The sequence below is a fragment of the Podarcis gaigeae genome, assembly GCF_964106915.1.
Source record: "Podarcis gaigeae genome assembly, chromosome: 11".
In the NCBI taxonomy this organism is placed as follows: Eukaryota; Metazoa; Chordata; class Lepidosauria; order Squamata; family Lacertidae; genus Podarcis; species Podarcis gaigeae.
The window spans coordinates 1,440,584-1,463,218 of record NC_139687.1 but is presented as its reverse complement, the minus strand read 5'-3'; the positions used below and the strand labels follow the sequence as shown (position 1 = coordinate 1,463,218).

Genomic DNA, 22,635 nt, shown 5'->3' with positions numbered 1-22,635 from the left:
TTTTAAAAGGAAGATCCAATTACAAGCCCAACTAGACAAAACAAAAGAGATCCCTGACTAGATCTCCCCTATGTGAATGCTTCTATCTGCTGAGAAAGGGGGATTCATAGTTTGACCAGAGCTGGAGCAGGGAGCACAGCAGATCCCACCGCACAGCAGATCCCTGACTAGATCTCCCCTATGTGAATGCTTCTATCTGCTGAGAAAGGGGGATTCATAGTTTGACCAGAGCTGGAGCAGGGAGCACAGCAGATCCCACCACACAGCAGATCCCTGACTAGATCTCCCCTATGTGAATGCTTCTATCTGCTGAGAAAGGGGGATTCATAGTTTGACCAGAGCTGGAGCAGGGAGCACAGCAGATCCCACCGCACAGCAGATCCCTGACTAGATCTCCCCTATGTGAATGCCTCTATCTGCTGAGAAAGGGGGATTCATAGTTTGACCAGAGCTGGAGCAGGGAGCACAGCAGATCCCACGGCTGCGCACCAATTATGGTGAATCACCTCCTCTGTATACGTCTACACTCAAACACCATGGGTTATTTTATATATTTTTGTGTGTGAGAGGGTAAACTTGGAGACTCAGACAGAAGTTGAGCAAAAAAGAAAGTTTTATTTTACAGAACAAAGTTGGAAAAATGTTACGGAAATTACGGGGGGGGGGCACATATTTAAAGTTGTTAAATGTTACAAATATTATGCATAAATGTATCCTTTTGACTTGACAGCTCAGGGAAGTTACCTAGCTTTAAAAATAATATAATATCAACTCCTTTGCCAGTTCCCTCCATTCCAAAGCTATTTTCCTATTGAAAAAGGACTCCAGGAAGTTCCCAGAGGTGACAATTGCTGAGCTGATTGTTGGCCAAGGAAAGCCTAATCCCATCACCAGATTTGCCAAGGGATCCAAACATACCTGGGTCTTGCCCTGCCATGTCTGCTTATGCTAATCTTGTACCAAGGACTTGTCTGGACATGTCTGCCAGGGATAAACTAGTGTAGCCCCTGTCTCTCCTCCCCTTTTGTGACATGTCAGTGATGTAGCAATGATGTAGCAATGATGCTGTACGAACTGTATTCTGGGATATGGTGGGAAAGTTTAAAGAGTCCTTGTCACCCCATCCTCGCCATTCCCCGGGATACACATCACATCCCCAGGACACGTGTCACACCTCTGGGACGCGCGCCAGCCACGCCCCCGCCTGCTCTCCACCCCCACTGCTCTTCGCCACTGCTCAGCTGGATGCCATATGAACCTAGAAGGAGATCAGCAGGCCAGGGAGGCTAGTTTGTGGGTGAGTTTTGGTTATGCCAAGAACTAAAAGGATACAGAGGCACTGAACCTTCTCTTTGAGCTGAATCCCCAAGCTATGGTTTGCGGTGGGGCCTTCCCTCAAAACCTAATGGGGCATCAAGATCCATTGGGGTGTTAATGCTTTGAGCTCTTACATCATATGCTCAGAATGTATGTCTGTATAAGTAAAACCATATATGTATCCCAAAGACACCGCAGTCTCTGCTGACCTTAACTCCAAGGCAGCTGAACCCTGGGTAAGCGTTGGAAATCCTGAAATCTCTCACCGCTCAGAAATTGGTGTGTGTGCAGCTATAGCTACAGATATAGTTGCAAGTTCTGAAAATGTTTTGCAGAACTGTTTTCTGTTTTTGCTTTGGGTAGAGACAGTTTTGCAATTAGTAGTTAACAGTTGTGTTTCTGAGAACTACTTTCTCAACTTTTTTGAGTTTCACAATTTTGCATCACAGTAGACAAAACTGGGCTAGATGGACTGATGGCATGATTCAGTACACACTATTTACAATTTCCTCAAACTAAGCTTTGGGGAAGTTGGCTTGAGTTTTGGGTACCAGTGTGGGTGAAGCTCCACCTCTCCATATGCTTTGTCTCTCAAGGAAAAAAGCCACTGGGGGTGATTTTGAGGAGACAAAATGACTGGAAAGGAAAGCGTCAATCCATCTCTTCCCTATCCCCAAACTACCTTCACTCTGTCTGAAGCCATTCACAGCTGCCATGTGTAACATAAAAAGAGCCCACAGGAATGCAAAACATGTTGGGAAATAACTGGGGAATACCAATTAATCCTGAAGTCCCACTACAAAGGAAAAATGGCTGACTGCCTGAATTTTTTTTAAAAAGTGTGCAGGGCTTGACTCGCTCTTTAGCCAAAACAACCCCCAAGCAGAGTTTAAAACATATTTATGACATGTTTGCAAAGAATGAGAAATATGAATTGTGCCAGTATTAAGCATTTATAGTTCTTCCCTGCCTTTACCCCTCAGACTGAATAGACCACAACTTTAGTAAGTTTAAATGCTTTACTTACAATAATCACAGGTCTCACTCATCATTCAACACCACAGCAGCAGCAACACAGGCAAGGGACAAAAGTTAGCCCCAGCTCAGTTTAGCAGCTGGATAGCTCAGCTGGTTAGAGGTTGCAGGTTTGATTCCCGTAAGGGACAGCTGCATATTCCTGCATTGCAGGGGGCTGGACTAGATGACCCTCAGGGTCCCTTCCAACTCTATGATTCTACATGGTTCAAAGGGGAGAGTGAGGAGCAGGAAACAACCTTTATTTCCTCCCTCCCCAAAGGTGAGAGGTCATGACCAGTCTGAGTCTGCTCTTACTGGCAATCCTGCACAGCTATGGCTGACTAGATGCACCTCCCACAGAACATGCAAGAAGCCCAATACATTTTGTGGCCTGAGGAAAAGCAGCAAATACTCTGCTGTCTGCCATAAAGCTTGTGAAGTGGATCTGCCCCACCCAGTCAGCAGGCTGGGGCAGGGACAGCTGGCTACACTCAGACAACGAAGGTGCCCCACCAGGGACCGGCTGCTTTTTTGTTTGAGTTTATAACTTTATTCTAAGAAGACTCCCATTGCAGACCTCAAGCAAGCTCTGCACAGGCTTGCCAGGGAGATACTTCTGAGCACTAGCACGTACCTGAGGGTGTCATTTGCCCCTCCCCACCAGGCAGCAAAACATCTGGGCCCAGCCCTGACAGGACCAGGGGCAGGGAGACCCCTCACCGACAGCTGCAATCCCTGTCCCTTCCCTGCAGAGCTGTGTCTAAAAACAGGAGAGGGCAGAGAGATCAAATGCGAGCCCACATTTTAAAAGAAAGCAAAAAGCAGAGGGTCAACATTAGGAGCATGAACTATTAAAATTTCCATCATTCGGTAATCAGATACAACTTCTTTGCAATGATTCATTTTGGCAAGAGACAACACACATAATCAATTGTTAAAAGTTGTTCTGTGACATCAGCTTATTATCACCATAGCAACAATCAAACTACATGTGTATTTTTGATATGACTTAACTTGTAATTAAGGAAGGGCTCCTGCAAAGCACACAGCAACCCACTTCCTTCTTAACAACTTTATTGTAAAGTAAAAATTCTGTAAGGTAAAAATTTTGTTAACTCAGTCTGTGCTTAAGAAGTTTGTCCTGGGCAGGACTCTGTAGTTGCATGGAGAGGTGGGAGGAGTCAAAGGAAAAAAGAAAAAAAATATATGCTGAGGGGAATGTGACTGGGTGTTATAAGTACAGGCCACCTTAAGTGTCCATTGGGTCCATTTCCTATGGATATAAAAGGCTGCATTTGAGGGGAAGCAGCAGAACACCACGGATGGTCAGCAGGGGTAGGTAGGACAGCCAGCAGCATTGCAAAGCCAGTACCATTGGAGTCATGTAGGACAGAATTATATTGCATTATTCAAGAAATTTGGTTGCACTGTCAAACATTGATCAAATTAGTTGAAATCAGGGGGCAGAGACCTTTCCTCAGTATTAGACAGAATGAAGTGCTTGATATATTAGCACCAACTTGAAAATGGTCAATTATCTGGTGGATTACGAAGATGTTTTTAAAACACAAATGTCAAAAATCTACTTTGATGGACTTGAGATATATTTCCCAATGAAAGAACACAGAAATATATGTACAAAAACAGCTTGTAAAAGTTGCCTTTTGGAAGCATCTGTGAACTCAACCAACTTTGGAAATTAAGCCATAAGAATCTCAACCAGCTACACATGGATACTCAGCAATTATATTATGAGGGAGCTGACAAGTTAAAACAAGTCACTGCTGCAAATGAAACTGGTATTGTTAAAGGGGTTAATTCTTTGCAGGAGTTTTATAGAAATTTGTACAGTTTAACTTTTCTACTGTGGGAACCAAAAACAAACCCCTGTGTTTCAATAAGAACCATGAAACATGAAATGCACCAACTAAGGGCATTTTACTGATGGGATTTATATACAGTATGTACCGCCTTTCTGCCAAGATGGTTTACAATTTAAGCACTTAAACAAATATATTACATTAAACGAAGACTGACAGAGTCCTCTCATGCCAGCTGGCCTGGACACCCTTGCTCCTGCCTTCATCCATTAAAATATAGTTTATGTATCTGAGTAAATAGTGTTCATTGTTGTCATATTTACTGATTGTGAGTAGATAGTATAAACAGCACCACTTTGAGTGTAATTCCTCAGATCCATTATCAGCATAGATCTACATTTCTCTGTGTGTAGCTTCTAAGAAGTAAAGACTGGGGCTGGAAAGAATGTAGATTGCTTAGTTTGTTCAGGGGTGTGTGGCTTCTAATCTCAGGTAGATTTTGAGTTCAGATTGTCTGAATGTATTGTTCCTGTTATTTAGGCTGCTGTCCCTAAACAATCCCTGGAGAGTAAACTCCATTGAACACAATGAGATTTACTTCTGAGTAAACATTCAGCTAGCTTGTGAAGATTTACTTGTGTGCTATCCAGATGTTCAGTGTGCTCTGAGAAATATGTTGAGTCTATTCAGATTCAAAGCCGCACACTGTACCCATCAAGCAGATGGAGAAGGGGCCAGTGCAGGTTTGAGAGATTCAAGCCGGAGGGTCCTGAGGGGTAGCTGGGGTGGCCTGTTGCAACAAAAGTGACAATTGTGTGGCACCTTCAACACTAACAAGTGGATTATTACAGCATAAGCTTTCGTAAATTAAAATGCACTTTGACGCTTCATGAAGTGTTATCTGAAGTTGTCAGGCATATATCTACATGGGGCTGTAAGGGGGAGAATGGTGACGAGTGACCACAGAAAACAAGAAGAGCCCGCTACATCCTGCCAAAGACTTATCTAATCCAGCCTTGTGGTCTCACAGTAGCCAACCAAATGCCTATGAGAAGTCACCAGGAGGACCTGAGTACAGCAGCGCACTCCCAGAGAGTAACGCCAGATGGAAATGAAAAGCAAAAAAGACAGAATTTGACAATTACATAAATGCCCCGAAGCGTTAAATGCCCATTAACAAAGCAGAGGGGGTGAAAATGCAAACATCTGGCATTGGTAAGTCAAAGAACATCACAAGCAACAGCATGTATTTCTGAGACAACTTCCTGGGCCTGATCCAGTAAATCTTAGTTAGGAATTAGTCAAGAGAAGCATCCTGCAGACAGATCATGGACATGTGCTAAATCCCTGATAACCTGCCAGTGCATAAACACCCTCACTGAGTGCATGTGTCAATAGATGCCAAGAAAGGAGAGAACAGAAAGGCCGAGATGTGGCATAAACAAAAATAGACATATGGCAAGAGGTGGTTATGACAAGCATGTAGGTGTCATATAAAAAGTACCCATTCTGCAAGTCAAAAGACTTTGCCATAAGACTTAGTTATCTATTATTTTATAGCTCTTTAAAACACACACTTTATTTTAACACATTTAAAAAAGCCCACATAGGTTGGTATCCAACTAATTCATTAAATCAGCGCAATGATTTTTTGCTTGTGCAAAAGAACTTCCCAGCACACTCCCTATGTGTGCCCCACACCTTCACCTAATATGCTCTGGAGGGTAGGGGTGAACCAGAGCAAGTTTTGGAGTGGCAAGGGTGTTAGAAAGGAGAGAAGGTCCATAGCACAAACAGAAATCCTTGTGCTAATGGAACAAGTTAGCTGGACACAGTCTATAATTTATTGAAGGCAGAATTTTTCCATGAAAGCAACATAACATTCATATAAGGATAAGGGAACTTAAAACCCACAACAAAACAGCAGTGTTTTTATGGCAGGAAATCACAACTAAATATAAAACTAAATCAGAGGAAGAAGAAGAAGAAGAAGAAGAAGAAGAAGAAGAAGAAGAAGAAGAAGAAGAAGAAGAAGAGGAGGAGGAGGAGTTTGGATTTGATATCCCGCCTTTCACTCCCCTTCAGGAGTCTCAAAGCGGCTAACATTCTCCTTTCCCTTCCTCCCCCACAACAACCCTCTGTGAGGTGAGTGGGGCTGAGAGACTTCAGAGAAGTGTGACTGGCCCAAGGTCACCCAGCAGCTGCATGTGGAGGAGCGGAGACACGAACCCGGTTCACCAGATTACGTGACTACCGCTCTTAACCACTACACCACACTGGCTAGTGATCTATGGCTGAAAGGCAAAGTTCTTGACATTGTTGATCCAGTTAAAACGGTGTTTTCCTCTTCATGCATTAATTTCCTTAGAATTCTACCACACAAGTTTGTAACCATGAAAATACATGATCCCAAAGCTAAGGTCCAGGTGCATGCATTATAACCATAACCTGTCTATTTAAATGACAAATGACCGTTAAAATGAATAATTGAAAATTACAGAAATATGTATGTGTTCACCCACAAATAAGAATTCATGCCAGGGAAAAGTATTGATGCTAGAGCTTAAAGATGACACCACTTGCTAGTTTGCAATAGCTGAAGAGGAAACTCTTGGAGGACATGGTTTGCACAAGCATGACACAGCAACTAAAAATAGAGGACAAGGGCCAAACTAGACATGACATGGCAGACCATGCACAGGATCTCCTACAGGTTTGTTTTTCTAAATGTTAGCAGCAGTCTTGGGGGAGGAGTGATTCAAGTCAGACTCATGTCCTAAAGGTATTTTATCCTTTTCTTGAAATACATTATAAATCAGGGAAGCAAAATAGAATAAAGAACTCCGGATCCTAAAAATATAGATCATTGTAGGCCCAACAATACATATTTTTAGCAATAATTCTCATAATAACAGTATAATTATGTGAATAACAGTATAATTGTGTGAATAATTCTCATGTACAAAGAGATACATAGTTCTAGTTACAGGTAGGTAGCCGTGTTGGTCTGTTGTCTTTGTCCATGGAGTTTTCTTGGCAGGGATACTGGAGTGGCTTGCCGGTGAGAAAGCTAGAGAGTTCCAGAAAGACATCTACTTCTGTTTCATTGACTATGCAAAAGCCTTTGACTGTGTCGACCACAGCAAACTATGGCAAGTTCTTAAAGAAATGGGAGTGCCTGATCACCTCATCTGTCTCCTGAGAAATCTCTATGTGGGACAAGAAGCTACAGTTAGAACTGGATATGGAACAACTGATCGGTTCAAAATTGGGAAAGAAGTACGGCAAGGCTGTATATTGTCTCCCTGCTTATTTAACTTATATGCAGAATTCATCATGCGAAAGGCTGGGCTAGATGAATCCGAGGCCGGAATTAAGATTGCCAGAAGAAATATCAACAACCTCAGATATGCAGATGACACAACCTTGACGGCAGAAAGTGTGGAGGAATTAAAGAACCTTTTAATGAGGGCGAAAGAGGAGAGCACAAAATATGGTCTGAAGCTCAACATCAAAAAAACAAGGATCATGGCCACTGGGCCCATCACCTCCTGGCAAATAGAAGGGGAAGAAGGCAGTGAGAGATTTTACTTCTTAGGCTCCATGATCACGGCAGATGGTGACAGCAGTCACAAAATTAAAAGATGCCTGCTTCTTGGGAGAAGAGCAATGACAAACCTAGACAGCATCTTAAAAAGCAGAGACATCACCTTGCCGACAAAGGTCCGTATAGTTAAAGCTATGGTTTTCCCAGTAGTGATGTATGGAAGTGAGAGATGGACCATAAAGAAGGCTGATCGCCGAAGAATTGATGCTTTTGAATTATGGTGCTGGAGGAGACTCTTGAGAGTCCCATGGACTGCAAGAAGATCAAACCTCTCCATTCTGAAGGAAATCAGCCCTGAGTGCTCAATGGAAGGACAGATCGTGAAGCTGAGGCTCATAGAATCATAGAATCATAGAGTTGGAAGGGACCACAAGGGCCATCGAGTCCAACCCCCTGCCAAGCAGGAAACACCATCAGAGCACTCCTGATATATGGTTGTCAAGCCTCTGCTTAAAGACCTCCAAAGAAGGAGACTCCACCACACTCCTTGGCAGCAAATTCCACTGTCGAACAGCTCTTACTGTCAGGAAGTTCTTCCTAATGTTTAGGTGGAATCTTCTTTCTTGTAGTTTGGATCCATTTCTCCGTGTCCGCTTCTCTGCAGCAGCAGAAAACAACCTTTCTCCCTCCTCTATGTGACATCCTTTTATATATTTGAACATGGCTATCATATCACCCCTTAACCTCCTCTTCTCCAGGCTAAACATGCCCAGCTCCCTTAGCCGTTCCTCATAAGGCATCGTTTCCAGGCCTTTGACCATTTTGGTTGCCATCCTCTAGACACGTTCCAGTTTGTCAGTGTCCTTCTTGAACTGTGGTGCCCAGAACTGGGCACAGTACTCCAGGTGAGGTCTGACCAGAGCAGAATACAGTGGCACTATTACTTCCCTTGATCTAGATGCTATACTCCTATTGATGCAGCCCAGAATTGCATTGGCTTTTTTAGCTGCCGCGTCACACTGTTGGCTCATGTCAAGTTTGTGGTCAACCAAGACTCCTAGATCCTTTTCACATGTACTGCTCTCAAGCCAGGTGTCACCCATCTTGTATTTGTGCCTCTCTTTTTTTTCTTTTTTTTTTTGCCCAAGTGCAATACTTTACATTTCTCCCTGTTAAAATTCATCTTGTTTGTTTTGGCCCAGTTCTCTAATCTGTCAAGGTCGTTTTGAAGTGTGATCCTGTCCTCTGGGGTGCTGGCCACCCCTCCCAGTTTGGTGTCATCTGCAAATTTGATCAGGATGTCATTGAGTCCATCATCCAAGTCGTTGATAAAGATGTTGAATAAGACCAGGCCCAAGACAGAACCCTGTGGCACCCCACTAGTCACTCTTCTCCAGGATGAAGAGGAATCATTGATGAGCACCCTTTGGGCTCCAATACTTTGGCCACCTAATGAGAAGAGAAGACTCCCTGGAAAAGACCCTGATGTTAGGAAAGATTGAGGGCACAAGGAGAAGGGGACGAGAGGACGCGATGGTTGGACAGTGTTCTTGAAGCTACGAACATGAGTTTGACCAGACTGTGGGAGGCAGTGGAAGACAAGATTGCCTGGCATGCTCTGGTCCATGAGGTCACGAAGAGCCGGACATGACTAAACAACAACAACAAAACCGTGTTGGTCTGCCATAGTCGAAACAAAATAAAAAAAATCCTTCCAGTAGACTTTTGGATCAACGTGTAAGCCCACACAGAAACATAATATTGTTTGCTTCATCTCGCTTGTAGAAACAACTCAGAGGTTATTAAGAAGAAAAGTGATAACAACAGGAAGAGTGGAAGATGGGACTTGTGAAATATTAAAGCAGCAGAAATATGAGATGATTGGACCCTTTCTGAACTCGAAGTATGGGTACCCCCAACAAAAATTTAAAATTCGGCAAAATATTTGGATTTTTATTATATGTATTGGTTTAATTTGGAGTACCGGTAATTAATGTGATATGATTGCATTGTTAAATGGAAAACTAATAAAAATATTTTTTAAAAAAGGATTACACTGCGCTTATCCAGAAATGGCAACGGTTGCTTTAATTTATGTTGTTGGGGTTGTGGTCACACTGGAACATTGCTTCATATGTGGTGGGATTGCTTCAGTTCAGAGATTCTGGACCCAAATTTTTGACACTATTTCCACCATCACCTCTCAGGTACTGTCTCCAGACCCAGCCCTGGCGCTCCTGTCCTTGGAGCCTGGTACCAACTCACCCATCATGTGCAAATCTCTTGCGTTTATGCTACTTACTGCAGCCAGAATGCCAGTGGCTTCCCATTGGAAATCCAATTCACCACCTTCCTGAGAGGAGTGGCCTGCGAAAGTATGGGATATTGCACTGCCAGAACACCTGGCGCACAAACGGAGAGTCCTTAATAGTTCATCAAAAATAGACTACTTTTATTTGACTTGGTATAAGTTTTTCTCTTGTGCTAACTAGTTTGCACAGCCCAATAAACCCCTTGCTCCATAGATAAATATGTTGAGAGGCTTTATCCAGAACTAATTTGACTCACCTTTTTCTTCTTGTATATGATAAATGTACGTGGCACTGCATTCTCAGTTTTAACATGGTTTGCCCCTCTCATTTTATTTTTGTTTTTATTTTTTACATTCATTATTCTTACTGCATTTCATATGCACATGTCAATAACCATTCTTTATGAAAAATGACCATAATAATAAAGTTTCTTATTCAAAATGAAAAACTCTTTAATATGTGATACTGAAGTATCCTTTTGGTCACAATATAATGCAAAATATGCCAGCTTTTGGAGGTGCATCTTTTGGATTCCAGTGCTCCTGTGAAATTCTGATGCTTCCCTAGCAACTTGCTAGAGCAGCAAATGGATGATATCATTGCTCTTCTGCAGTGCACACTGTTTTTTCACAATATGGATAAGCCAGCCAAAGAAATCGCCTGCACTGCAAACCACTTCTTAAAGTCATACATTGTTTTGATGAACCCAAAATAAGCAGGATGATGTTCTGAATCTCTGTATCCCAATTTTGCTGTCACTGCACTCAATAGGGCTTAAAGAGAGGCTCCCGGCTCCACCCGTTTACTCCTGAATGTGAGTTTAGTTTGAAATCCCAGCTTTGGAAGGGAAGCATGCAATCTAACAGGAGAAATGTAGGAAAGGAAAACAAATTTGCAATGCTCAGCTCTGCCTTGATACCAAAAAGAAACAATCCAAGAATCCTTTTTCCATTTCTGTGAAGCAGTTAGGGTTACATTAACAGTTTGTCCTTTAAAAGCATTTTTGCTCAGATTTTTAAGTGTTTGTGTTTTCATATAAACAGGAAACAAAATCCTAAATAGCTCAAATGAAACCAAATCCTATGACTTTTTAAAATTAAAAACAAAATCAATCTCTCTCCTCTCTTTCCCCTATAAGTGTGTGGTTCCTGAGACAAAGTGGGCTGGATAAGTTCAACCTCAGTTCACAGAAGAGAACATTCTGTTCTCTGCACAACAGGCAGGACTGCTGTAAAACAAGATCAACAACATGAGCTCAGCAGCAGCAGAAGCCCCACAATAGAGACGGAGAATTAGTCAGAGGATTGCTCCATCTACATTGGAAACACACAGAGACAGGAGTGCGCATGGATGTGAGATCAAGGTCAGTGAATTAGCTGACTTTCTGCCCTAGGAGCTGTATTGTTGTTCTCCACTTGAAAGGGCTTCTCCCCTCCTCCCTCAATTTAATTATAGCTAAGGCAAGCCCAAGGAAACAATTCTCTGCCCAGTCACAAAGCGCTCACATGTGCTTTGTGCAGAAGGCAGTTAAAGTGCGTCAGTATTTTTTGTGTCACACATCTCTGAATGTTGGATTCCACCAAGATTTTTCACTGCCCTATCTTAATCTCATTGATTTCAGTGGGATTGCACAAAATAATTCAACACAGAATTCACCAGGTTAGTGTTTTGGATTAAAATGGACAAGAATCTGTTTCCTTTACAAATGGAGATAAATATTCTACTGTCCCTTCCAAGCCCTCATCTGTGCAATTAAACCTATTAGCTACCACATCTTAACCTTTATTATTCAGAATGGTCAGTGATTAACTGTTCACACACTTCCAAGACCTTGCCAAAGGTCAGAAGCAATATGAACCTTATTTTATATCATGCATCTTAAAGTCCATATTTGCAGATGCATTCAGATGCCATGCATGAGCTTATCCCACACTGATGTTGCACATTCAGCACAGCTTTGCAAAGCAGTTGGAAGAATGGTCTCTCGAAGGTGGCGTGCACATAATCCATCCTATGTATTTATTCTTAAAAGGCCTAGGGCTGCTCCAAGACACTTTGCTGCTTGCAGCAAGAGGCAAGATAGAAAAAAAACCCTCCCCAAATTCCACATACAGAAACTGAATGCACTGACAGATGAATCTTACTTCAATGCTGTTGACACGACAGGGTCCTCCACTAGGGTCCTCCACTGCACCTGAGAGCAGCAGACTAGCATAGGGAGCGTAGGATAGACCAGGTGGCCCCTCTTGCCACTCCCTGCCACTCAGCATCCACCACCTGAAGCTGCCTTGCTCTGCCTGAATGGTAGGGCCTGCCTTGAACAGAGGCAGTTCTAAAAGCTGCTGCTTCTGTTACACAATACTGTAGCTGCATCCTAGTCAGTTCCATATAGCAGGCAGAGAGATAATCAAAGACCAGGGCTTGGGCTGGGAGAGGCGATTGGCTGCATAGGCACATCGTATCCTGTGACTGGCCTGCCCACAGTATAAAGTAGGTATTTTAGATGTTCAAAAACCACTAGTGTGTAATAATCATTTTTGAAAATTTACAGAACGCATGGACATTTCCTGCCAGGAATTCGTGAGGCAGCTCTTACAATGTGTTTCCTTTAAAAAATAAAATGGGAGTGTTGGAAGTTAGGTGAAACAAGGGAAGTTGTCATTCTCCCTTGTGACCTTTCCATGCAAATTGTAACAAATCTCTACCCCAGCAGGCACCAGATTTAGCATGAAGCTCTGACAGCCTTCTTCCTCACAAACTAACCAATCTTTTCTGTCTTTGCATGCCTTGCAAATCTGGGTGCAAGGGCTATAGAAGGCAAACATCCCAAGCTATGAAGAGGAGTGAGAGAAGAAATCCCGTGTAACAAGAATTGGAAGCGGCATGCCTTTTTTTCCAAAACTGCAACTTGAGGATGTCACTGCGGCTGTTATCACGAAAGCTCAGAATCCTGTCAATCACAGTCAGGACCAATTTGGACAACAGTGCTCCCCACAAGGAGCCCTCAGAACACCTAACCCAGCAGGAGGCTAAGGAAAGGCTTATGCATTTTCTCTTCCTCTTATTCCAGGCTGCCTGCACTTTCTAGCCTCACATCCCTCAACAATAGCAGGCACTGTACAAATAGAGTGCATGACAGGGACTACAGGAAATGGAGCACAGAGATAGGTGCCATCAGTATAACAACAGCCCCAAATTCCAGGTTCCTCCTGATCTTGTCCAACGACATCATATACACAGAGATGATATGTAAGAGGTGGTGATCTGACCACTCCTGAAAAAACCAACCCTGGACCCAGGGCTTTGTGACTGCTACTGCCGGCTCGCAAATACCCCATGTCCAGGACATGGGATTGGAAGGGTTGTGGTGCAACAGCTGCAATGAAACCAGTTCTCTGGACCCGTTCCAACAGGGATTCAAGCCTGCTCATAGAAATGAATTGGCCTTGGTCACCCAGATAGATGGCCTTCGTAGGAAGAATATGACCCTGCTATTCTTACTTGGTCTTTCAGAGGTTTTTGATACCATTGACCAAGGCAAAGGCACAGCATGGGAGGGGCGAAGGGGACCATCGCCCCAGGCACAGTTTTTCCCAGGGCACGTTTTGCTCCTCACACCACCCCTGCCAGCCCCGCACTGCTTTGCCAGCGTGGGGCTGCCAGGGCATCAGGAGGACGCAATAGGCATGTGCCCTTCCCATCAGTCGGATTGGGCGGATTGGAAGGGTGCTTGCCTACCCTGCTGCACCCTCCTCACATTGCCCTCTGTGCCCCGCCCCCAGCACAACTGGACAAGCCCACCTCAGACCCTGGGACGATGCGCTTCGCCAGTGGACTAGGGTAGCCTCCCAAACCAACAAGACGGATATTGGGGACACTGTTTTGCAGTGACTAAAGTCCTGTCTCCAGAGTTGGTTTCAAATAATAGTGTTGGGGGGTTATCTCTCGGCCCCCTGGCAGTTGTGCTGGGGGTGCTCTTGGGTAGCATCCTGTCCCTGATGCTGCTGGAGAGAGAGATTTGGAAGAGAGATTCTTTTCTCTCTTATAGCAGAATTAAGCACAATGACAAGTGCTACCAAGCACATTAAAACTTGGTTAGATTTACATCTGCCCTCATCCACCTTTAAACAAACATTCTCCACAAAAATACTTAGGCTAGAATAAATCACCAACACCTAGTATTGCAAATAAGTGAAGATTTTACTCATAGAGTTTCAGGAGTTAAAGCAGACAAGTCTCCATCTGTTGGCAGTAAAACAAAGATAAAATGATTCCAAATGCTTCAAAAGAAAGGACTTGGTTTTCTTGCAAAAAAGATCATGCAATCTTTGGGTTAGCAAAATCAGGTTATGAAAATCTATTTTTGGAGAGATCCAGTTCATTTGGCTTTTCCTGCAGATGAGACTCTTGCAGCAGCTTGTTCTAGGAAGCAGAGAGAAAAGGAAAGGGGGTGGAAAGCAAAGGCTGCTGGGATCCTGTTAAGCTCCACCCGCAGGCAACTTGAGCTCTAGGTTGGATTGCTGCAATGTGCTTTGTGTGGGGCTGCTGTTTGAAACCTCAAAGCTGCAACTTGGGTAAAGTTGGAAGCTGCAACTAGGGTAAAGTGGGGAGCTCCATTGCTCACTGGAGCAGAATATCAGCATCCTCTGACCCCACTGCTCCAAGATTTGTATTGGCTGTCAATTAGCTACTGGACAAGGTTCAAGGGGCTAGTTTTGGTATACAAAGCCCTATACAGCTTGGGACCAGTATACCTAAGGGGCTGCGTCCCCTATAGACAGTCAAACATGGCATTCTGCAGGAGAGGGCATCCTGCAGAGACCATCCTACAGAAAGGTCTGTTCTGCATGATGTCAGAATTGGGCTCTTTCCTTTGGAACGCCTTCCCTTTGCACAACAGACAAAGAAAGAGTGGGGTCACTCAGAGGAGAAGATGGTGAAATGCAAACAGGGGACACAGAAAGAGCTGAACTCCTCAATGCCTTCTTTGCCTCAGTCTTCTCCGATAAAGAAAACAATGCCCGACCTGAAGAATTTGGAGCAAATGATTCAGCAGAGGAAACACAGCCCAGAATAACTAAGGTGATAGTCAAGAATACTTGGCTAGTCTAGATGTATTCAAGTCTCCAGGGCCAGATGAACTGCATCCAAGAGTATTAAAAGAACTGGCAGATGTGATCTCAGAACCACTGGCAGTCATCTTTGAGAATTCCTGGAGAATAGGCGAAGTCCCGGCAGACTGGAGGAGGGCAAATGTTGTCCCTATTTTCAAAAAGGGGAAAAGAGAGGACCCAAATAATTACCGCCCAGTCAGTCTGACATCAATACCAGGGAAGATTCTGGAGCAGATCATTAAGCAAACAGTCTGTGAGCACCTAGAAAGGAATGCTGTGATCACCAATAGTCAGCATGGATTTCTGAAAAATAAGTCATGTCAGACTAACCTGATCTCGTTTTATGACAGAATTACAAGCCCGGTAGATGAAGGGAACGCAGTGGATGTAGCCTACCTTGATTTCAGCAAGGCATTTGACAAGGTGCCCCATGATATTCTTGTAAAGAAGCTGGTAAAATGCGGTCTTGACTATGCCACCACTCAGTGGATCTGTAACTGGCTGACTGACCGAACCCAAAGGGTGCTCATCAATGGTTCCTCTTCATCCTGGAGAAGAGTGACTAGTGGGGTGCCACAGGGTTCTGTCTTGGGCCCGGTCTTATTCAACATCTTTATCAACGACTTGGATGATGGACTCAAGAGCATGCTGATCAAATTTGCAGATGACACCAAACTGGGAGGGGTGGCTAACACCCCAGAGGACAAGATCACACTTCAAAACGACCTTGACAGATTAGAGAACTGGGCCAAAACAAACAAGATGAATTTTAACAGGGAGAAATGTAAAGTATTGCACTTGGGCAAAAAAAATGAGAGGCACAAATACAAGATGGGTGACACCTGGCTTGAGAGCAGTACATGTGAAAAGGATCTAGGAGTCTTGGTTGACCACAAACTTGACATGAGCCAACAGTGTGATGCGGCAGCTAAAAAAGCCAATGCAATTCTGGGCTGCATCAATAGGAGTATAGCATCTATATCAAGGGAAGTAATAGTGCCATTGTATTCTGCTGTGGTCAGACCTCACCTGGAGTACTGTGTCCAGTTCTGGGCACCACAGTTCAAGAAGGACACTGACAAACTGGAACGTGTCCAGAGGAGGGCAACCGAAATGGTCAAAGGCCTGGAAACGATGCCTTATGAGGAACGGCTAAGGGAGCTGGGCATGTTTAGCCTGGAGAAGAGGAGGTTAAGGGGTGATATGATAGCCATGTTCCAATATATAAAAGGATGTCACATAGAGGAGGGAGAAAGGTTGTTTTCTGCTGCTCCAGAGAAGCGGACACGGAGCAATGGATCCAAACTACAAGAAAGAAGATTCCACCTAAACATTAGGAAGAACTTCCTGACAGTAAGAGCTGTTCGACAGTGGAATTTGCTGCCAAGGGGTGTGGTGGAGTCTCCTTCTTTGGAGGTCTTTAAGCAGAGGCTTGACAATCATATGTCAGGAGTGCTCTGATGGTGTTTCCTGCTTGACAGGGGGTTGGACTCGATGGCCCTTGTGGTCTCTTCCAACTCTATGATTCTATGATTCTATGATTCACCTTCTCTATTATTTTTTTAGCACCTGCTAAGGAAATTACTCTTTCAACAAGCCTTCTAAAATCTTAATCCCAGTTGGTATCTGTCATGGATTTGCATGATTTTATACGTGTGTTATTGTTGTTTTAAACTGTTCTTTATTTATAATTTTAATTGTTTGCATATATACAATTGTGTTAACTTTTTTTTTATGTGTGCAACCCTTTTATATATGTGCTTACATTGTAAATCGCTTCAGGATGCCACATGGGAAGCAATTCATAAATGAAATGAAATTTATAAATAATAGAGGAGATTAAGAAAAGAACTTGCAAAATATATCAAGATGGTTGACAAGCGCCATCCTTGAGTACATCCTATCAGTGCTTAAACAGAGGAAGAACCAAGTTCTACCATGTGGCTTTGACCTGGCAAAATGCAGTCAAACATGTAACATACTCATTCCTGCGCTACTACCAATCCATCCACACACACCAAATTTGTGGGCGATACTTCTTGAAACTAAGCCCAGACTAGAAGGCTGTGTTTTACACATTAAATGTGCAGTTCTGACTCACCCGTTGCACAGAATTCATGTTCCTTTTCTCGGGGAGGTTCTTCCATTTTTTAGAGACTACACTTTTACAACACTTGTATATTTGTGATAGTGAATGTGGCTTGAAATATGGATGCACAATAGTTCTGGACATCCCTTAGTTCTGGACATTCCTGATTCCTACCACATTGTAAGCTTTGTTAAAGTAATTTTAAACTAAGCTAAGCTTTTCCCATTCCTCCTGCCATTTTGCGAACATTTTGCTGTTGTAACATTCATTCTTATTTCTGTTAATTTTTTGAAGGCTGCATATTTCTCTACAGCACTAGATCATACATCTTTCCTTGTTTTTTATTTTTTTAAGTGAGTAAGCTATTCCCTGCAGCAAGTCTGCTTCTCCTTTCCTATCCATTAGATGAAAATCGGAGGACAGCATCCTACTGGTGCTGGGTTGGAGTTACTGTTAATTCTCTAATCAAATCGCAGCTCAAGTGTCAAGAAAAATATACAAGCAATTCTGTCTGCAAGATCAGTACACATGGAAAATTGTTAAAGTAGGCAGATGACAACTTAGCTAGAAGGAGAAAGCAGCCAGAATTTGCTGGGTATTCACCACACAGAGCAGTTCTGACAGATGACACTTCCCCATTGCAATGGCAACGAAGACATTCTTACATTACTGTCAGTGCTGTGGAAAAGCTTTTTAAGATCTCTCCTGCAATTGGTTGTCTTCAATGCAAATTGAGAGCCACCGGCCTGCTAGATGTCCACCTTTCCACTTCACTCTCCTTGGCTCTTCCACTGCAGAGCCCTGGTGCAGTGAAGAATTAAAGCTCTAGGCTTCTTCACATGGCACAAACATTCTAGGGATGAAAAGGCCCACCCTGGCATCCAGTAAAAGGTGGTGGATATGTTTAAGGGTATGTGTCTGGTATCAGACAGACAGAGTCAGAGCTAGCAGGAGCTGATCAGGAAGAGGAAACAGTCATTCATGTGCTATGGATTTTGGAGGGAGCATTTACTGAGCCCTTTCATGGGTGCTAGAGGAGGCACCGGTGGGAACAGCTCAGAATGCAGGCTCCACTCCGGTGACTCTGGCATAGGTAAATGAGCTGTCCTTTGGCTCTGCCCGTCATTTCACCCTACCAGGTCAGAGTTTGATCTGAGCATGGTCATTATCACTCTTTTGATTCATGTCATGCCTGTATACCTTGGGCCTGGCATTAGTGTTTGGCATTTCTAGGTATCTGTCAATGTCCATCGCTGAATAGAGTGAGAGAAGTTAGCCTGTTTCTGCTCCCCCACAGAAACCAGCCAGCTCTGTCTGGAAAAGGCAGTGGGACTAGGACAGTGGGACATTGCTCTTGTTGAAAAATGGGAAATGGTCCCAGAGGCCCCTAAGATGAAGCAGAAACTACTGGGTTGATCTCCCATTTCCTTATTAGAGAAGCACCTAGCAACAGCAGAGGATGACACTTCATACCCTCCAACATTTCTCCGATGAAAATAGGGACATCCCATTCCATGATGACCATTTTACTGTATACCCTAGCCACTCTGGGCAGCTTCCAACATATATAAAAACATAATAAAACATTAAACATTAAAAAAAAAAATCCTTCCCTATACAGGATTGCCTTCAGACAGCTTGGGGGGTTGGATAACTCCATACCCTCCAACATTTCTCCAATGAAAATAGGGACATCCAAAGGAAAAGCAGGATATTCTGGGATCAAATCAGAAACTGGGAGAGCTTCTATAAATCAGGGACATCTAAGGAAAATAGCGACACTTGGAAAGTCTGACACTTTTGCACTCCTTTGGGCCCTTCCAGCATCCAACCCCATATTTCATTGTGTTAATATCACAATAGGTTAAGCGGTAGCAAAACCAAAAGAAATACATGACATTTGTTTCCTCTTCTGATACTGGGTGCTGCTCTCATTGGGAAATAGGGGACCCCACCAGCACCCCAGTGTTGTTACAGGAACGATGGAGGTGATCAGAGGGAGTGGAGCCTGAAAGAGTGAGCCTTTCACTTTGCTTCCTTCAGCCCCTTTGTCTAGGAAACTAGAGATTGCCTTGGGAAGCGTACCTGGTGGCTGAGTGACAATGCAGCCTCCTCCCATTTTAATGGGGGATGAGCGAAGATAGGTAGGACCCCACTGTATACATTAGAGTTCATTCTAGAAACTTGATATTATTGAAGTTATTCACAGGGTTGCATCAAGTTTGTGCAGCTCATGTGATATAAATGCAAACCACTTTTGTCTGTTCAACACAGTTTTCATGTGCAGCCACTGTATTTAAAAATGCCACCTCCTCTTTCCATTATTGACTGTCATCTGCTTCCACTGACTTGGCAAACCCACAGGAAGGCTTTGATCATGTTCAGACGGGGGAGGAGGGAAAGAACCATATTCTGTTCACCCTTCTTCATGTGAATGGATTATCTTCTGTATGAATACTGTTGCCACATTAGTACCCAAATATTCATAATTAATTTCTGGGAGTATCCATGTTTTGATTTCTGCTTCAAAGGGATTCTTTCAAAGCAGTTTTCTTTGCTGCTTTTATCATACCCAAATGATCTGCAGCCTGAGTTCTAGAGATGCTCTTTTGAAACGAAGGGCTTTCCCCTAACATCAGTGCACTAGGAGAAACACTGGGCACGATCCAGCCAAGTTAAGCATTAAGCCCGACTAAACTCAATGAGAGTGAACGGATCAGTGGCAGTTAGAATTGCTTTTCTTTGAATGGACCGTCCCTATAATGAATATGTTCTTTTGTAAACCACCTTGGTTAGTCTCTCTCCCCACCATGCCCCAATATTTACTCAACCTCAGTCTTGGTTTCTGTGTTTCCTTTGTAGGTGTAAAGCTAAAGGAATTTGTCAGGAGGCTGCCAGCTTTCAGAACCAACAAACATGGCAAAAACTGCAAGTCTACAATAAATGAGAACTGACTTCACAGAGACAATTTGATTTATACTACCCCCCCCCCACACAAATTTTCCAGGTTCTTAAATTCTAGCAACACTAAAGCAATTTATTCTGCTTGCAAAATATGATTTATTCCAAGTATTGTTGTGGCATTGCATAAAGCATTACACATATGCAGGGCTGGCCCAAGACATTTCCTTGCCTGAGGCAGAGCACCAAATGGCATCCAGCAACCACCCACCCACCGATCAAGTCGTGGTGTAAATGATCCAAGGCCAGCCAAGTTATCTTGGCACCTGGGTCTGAACATCCCACAAGAACGTCTCCCCCTCCCTGGCAGAAAAACACAACAACAATAAATAAAATAACTCACAATTTTCTGCCTTTTCATAGCACCCAAAATCCACAGAAGTTGACTAGACCATGAAGGTTATGCCACAATAAATTTCTTAGTTGTTTTAAAGTAGCACCCATTGTTTTGCTAGAATACATGGTGTTCCCCTAAATCCTTATTGCCCAAGTACTACTAGCTGCTTGTTCTGAAATCCAAATTGTGAACACGTTTACCGGTATTCTCATTTCACTTTTTAATATGTGTACTTTTTAATATGTGTTTCACACAGCCTCTTCTGACTCATGGAGCGGAAGAGCTATGTATAATCAGTGTACCGATGACATCTTGATCCAAAACTCTAAAGGAGCACTCCCACTGGCTTCATATGCACATTATAGGAACATGGGTGGTGCTGTGGTCTAAACCACTGAGCCTCTTGGGCCTGCGAATCAGAAGGTTGGCAGTTCGAATCCATGCGACGGGGTGAGCTACCGCTACTCTGTCCCAGCTCCTGCCAACCTAGCAGTGTGAAAGCACGCCAGTGCAAGTAGATAAACAGATATCGCTGTGGTGGGAAGGTAAATGGTTTTTCCGTGCGCTCTGGCTTCCATCATGGTGTTCCATTGTGCCAGAAGCGGTTTAGTTCTACTGGACACACGTCCTGGAAAGCTGTCTGTGGACAAACGCGGCTTCCTCAGCCTGAAAAGTGAGCTGAGCGCAGCAACCCCATAGTCACCTTGGACTGGACTTAAACATCCAGGAGTCCTATACCTTTTTACATATTTAACAGCACTGGGGAGAAAACAGGATGATGTGGAACCCCATAGCAAAAGTGCCAGGGGGCTGAGGAACACTCACCCAGTGCTACTCTCTGGAAACGAGTCTGAAGATACAGATGGAACCACCGTAATTCAGTGCCACCACCAACTTGGCAAAGCAAGGGGTGTTGGTGACCAGTCTATAGTTATTACACTGGGGCTAGAGTGGGTTTTTTAGAAGTGGGCGCACCACCACCTCTTTAAAGACAGTAGACTCCACTCCATCATGCAAGTATCTGCTTACCACACCTCTGACCCATTCAGTCACCCCACACCAGCTAGCTTTAATAAGCCAGAGGGAGCAGGTATGCTGTCCACATCATCAGGCTACATTGACTGAAACTGATCCCACAACACGGAGCTCGACATTGCATTGGACATCTCAGTTGGCCTTGTCACACTTGCAGCACCTCAACTGTCATCCAGTTACAGTTGGTCACCATGTGCTCCAGAGGTCCACCTTGCTGGACAGGAACAACCAACCTCCAGACCACATGAAACAACTCTGCCAGGCAGTTTCCCAAGGATGCCATAGGGGCAATGAAGGAGGATCTCTTTTCTTCCCTCACTGCTACATAGTAGGCCCATTTATGAGCTGGAACATGTGCTCAGTCAGCTCCTGAGAGAGATTTACACCACTTACACTCCAACCCTTGCCTAATCTGTTTCATCAATCACAGCTCCTCATTATACCAAGGACCAAAATGGATTCCACAGCACCAGAGGGGGCGATCATGTCAATTGCCCTTGTACACAGTAGTGACATGGAAATCCAATCTACTAGTAACATTGCAGGACACTTATCCCACATGCTTTGTACCCATAGCTGCTGCAGCTACATCACCTTTGCAGCCCATGGCTATGCAGAGTTATGGGCCTAAGTTACTTGATCTGTCAAAATGATTTTTTATTGAAAGGGGGTGATTCAATGAGCTAATATTAAAATATTGCTTCTTTTGATAAATCAACAGTTGGCATTTTTCTGGTTCCATACCACAGCTTGTACTAAGTGAAGAAACAAAGTCATTGCCAGGAATATCAACTCTCAGATACAAATACAACTGTTGAAATATCCAAGCTCTGAAACTTGCCACTGCCTCTGCTCTGTTTCCAGCTACTGGCATAGGAGCAAGTGCTTACTAGGGTGATGGATTATCCGAAAAGGTCTAAAGTTCACAGGACAATAGTTCTTTGCATTTATGCTGAAGGGACTGGATGGACTTTTCCACATATATCCTGAATTTCAACAAGTAGCATTTTGGAATTAAAAGCCAGCAACAATGTGCTGCAGCAGTCATTGGATTAAACATAATTAAACAACAAAGCAGCTGGAACT

At 43.6% G+C, this 22,635-nt stretch overlaps 1 long non-coding RNA gene across 1 annotated transcript; it reads left to right on the top strand.

Moving 5' to 3' along the window:
• The first annotated feature begins 605 nt into the window (after positions 1-605).
• Positions 606-20,175, top strand: LOC310826834. Its single transcript, XR_014556009.1, has 3 exons — positions 606-1,297; positions 11,152-11,376; positions 20,079-20,175. It is a non-coding gene; the product is annotated as an uncharacterized lncRNA (long non-coding RNA).
• The last annotated feature ends 2,460 nt before the right edge of the window (positions 20,176-22,635 follow it).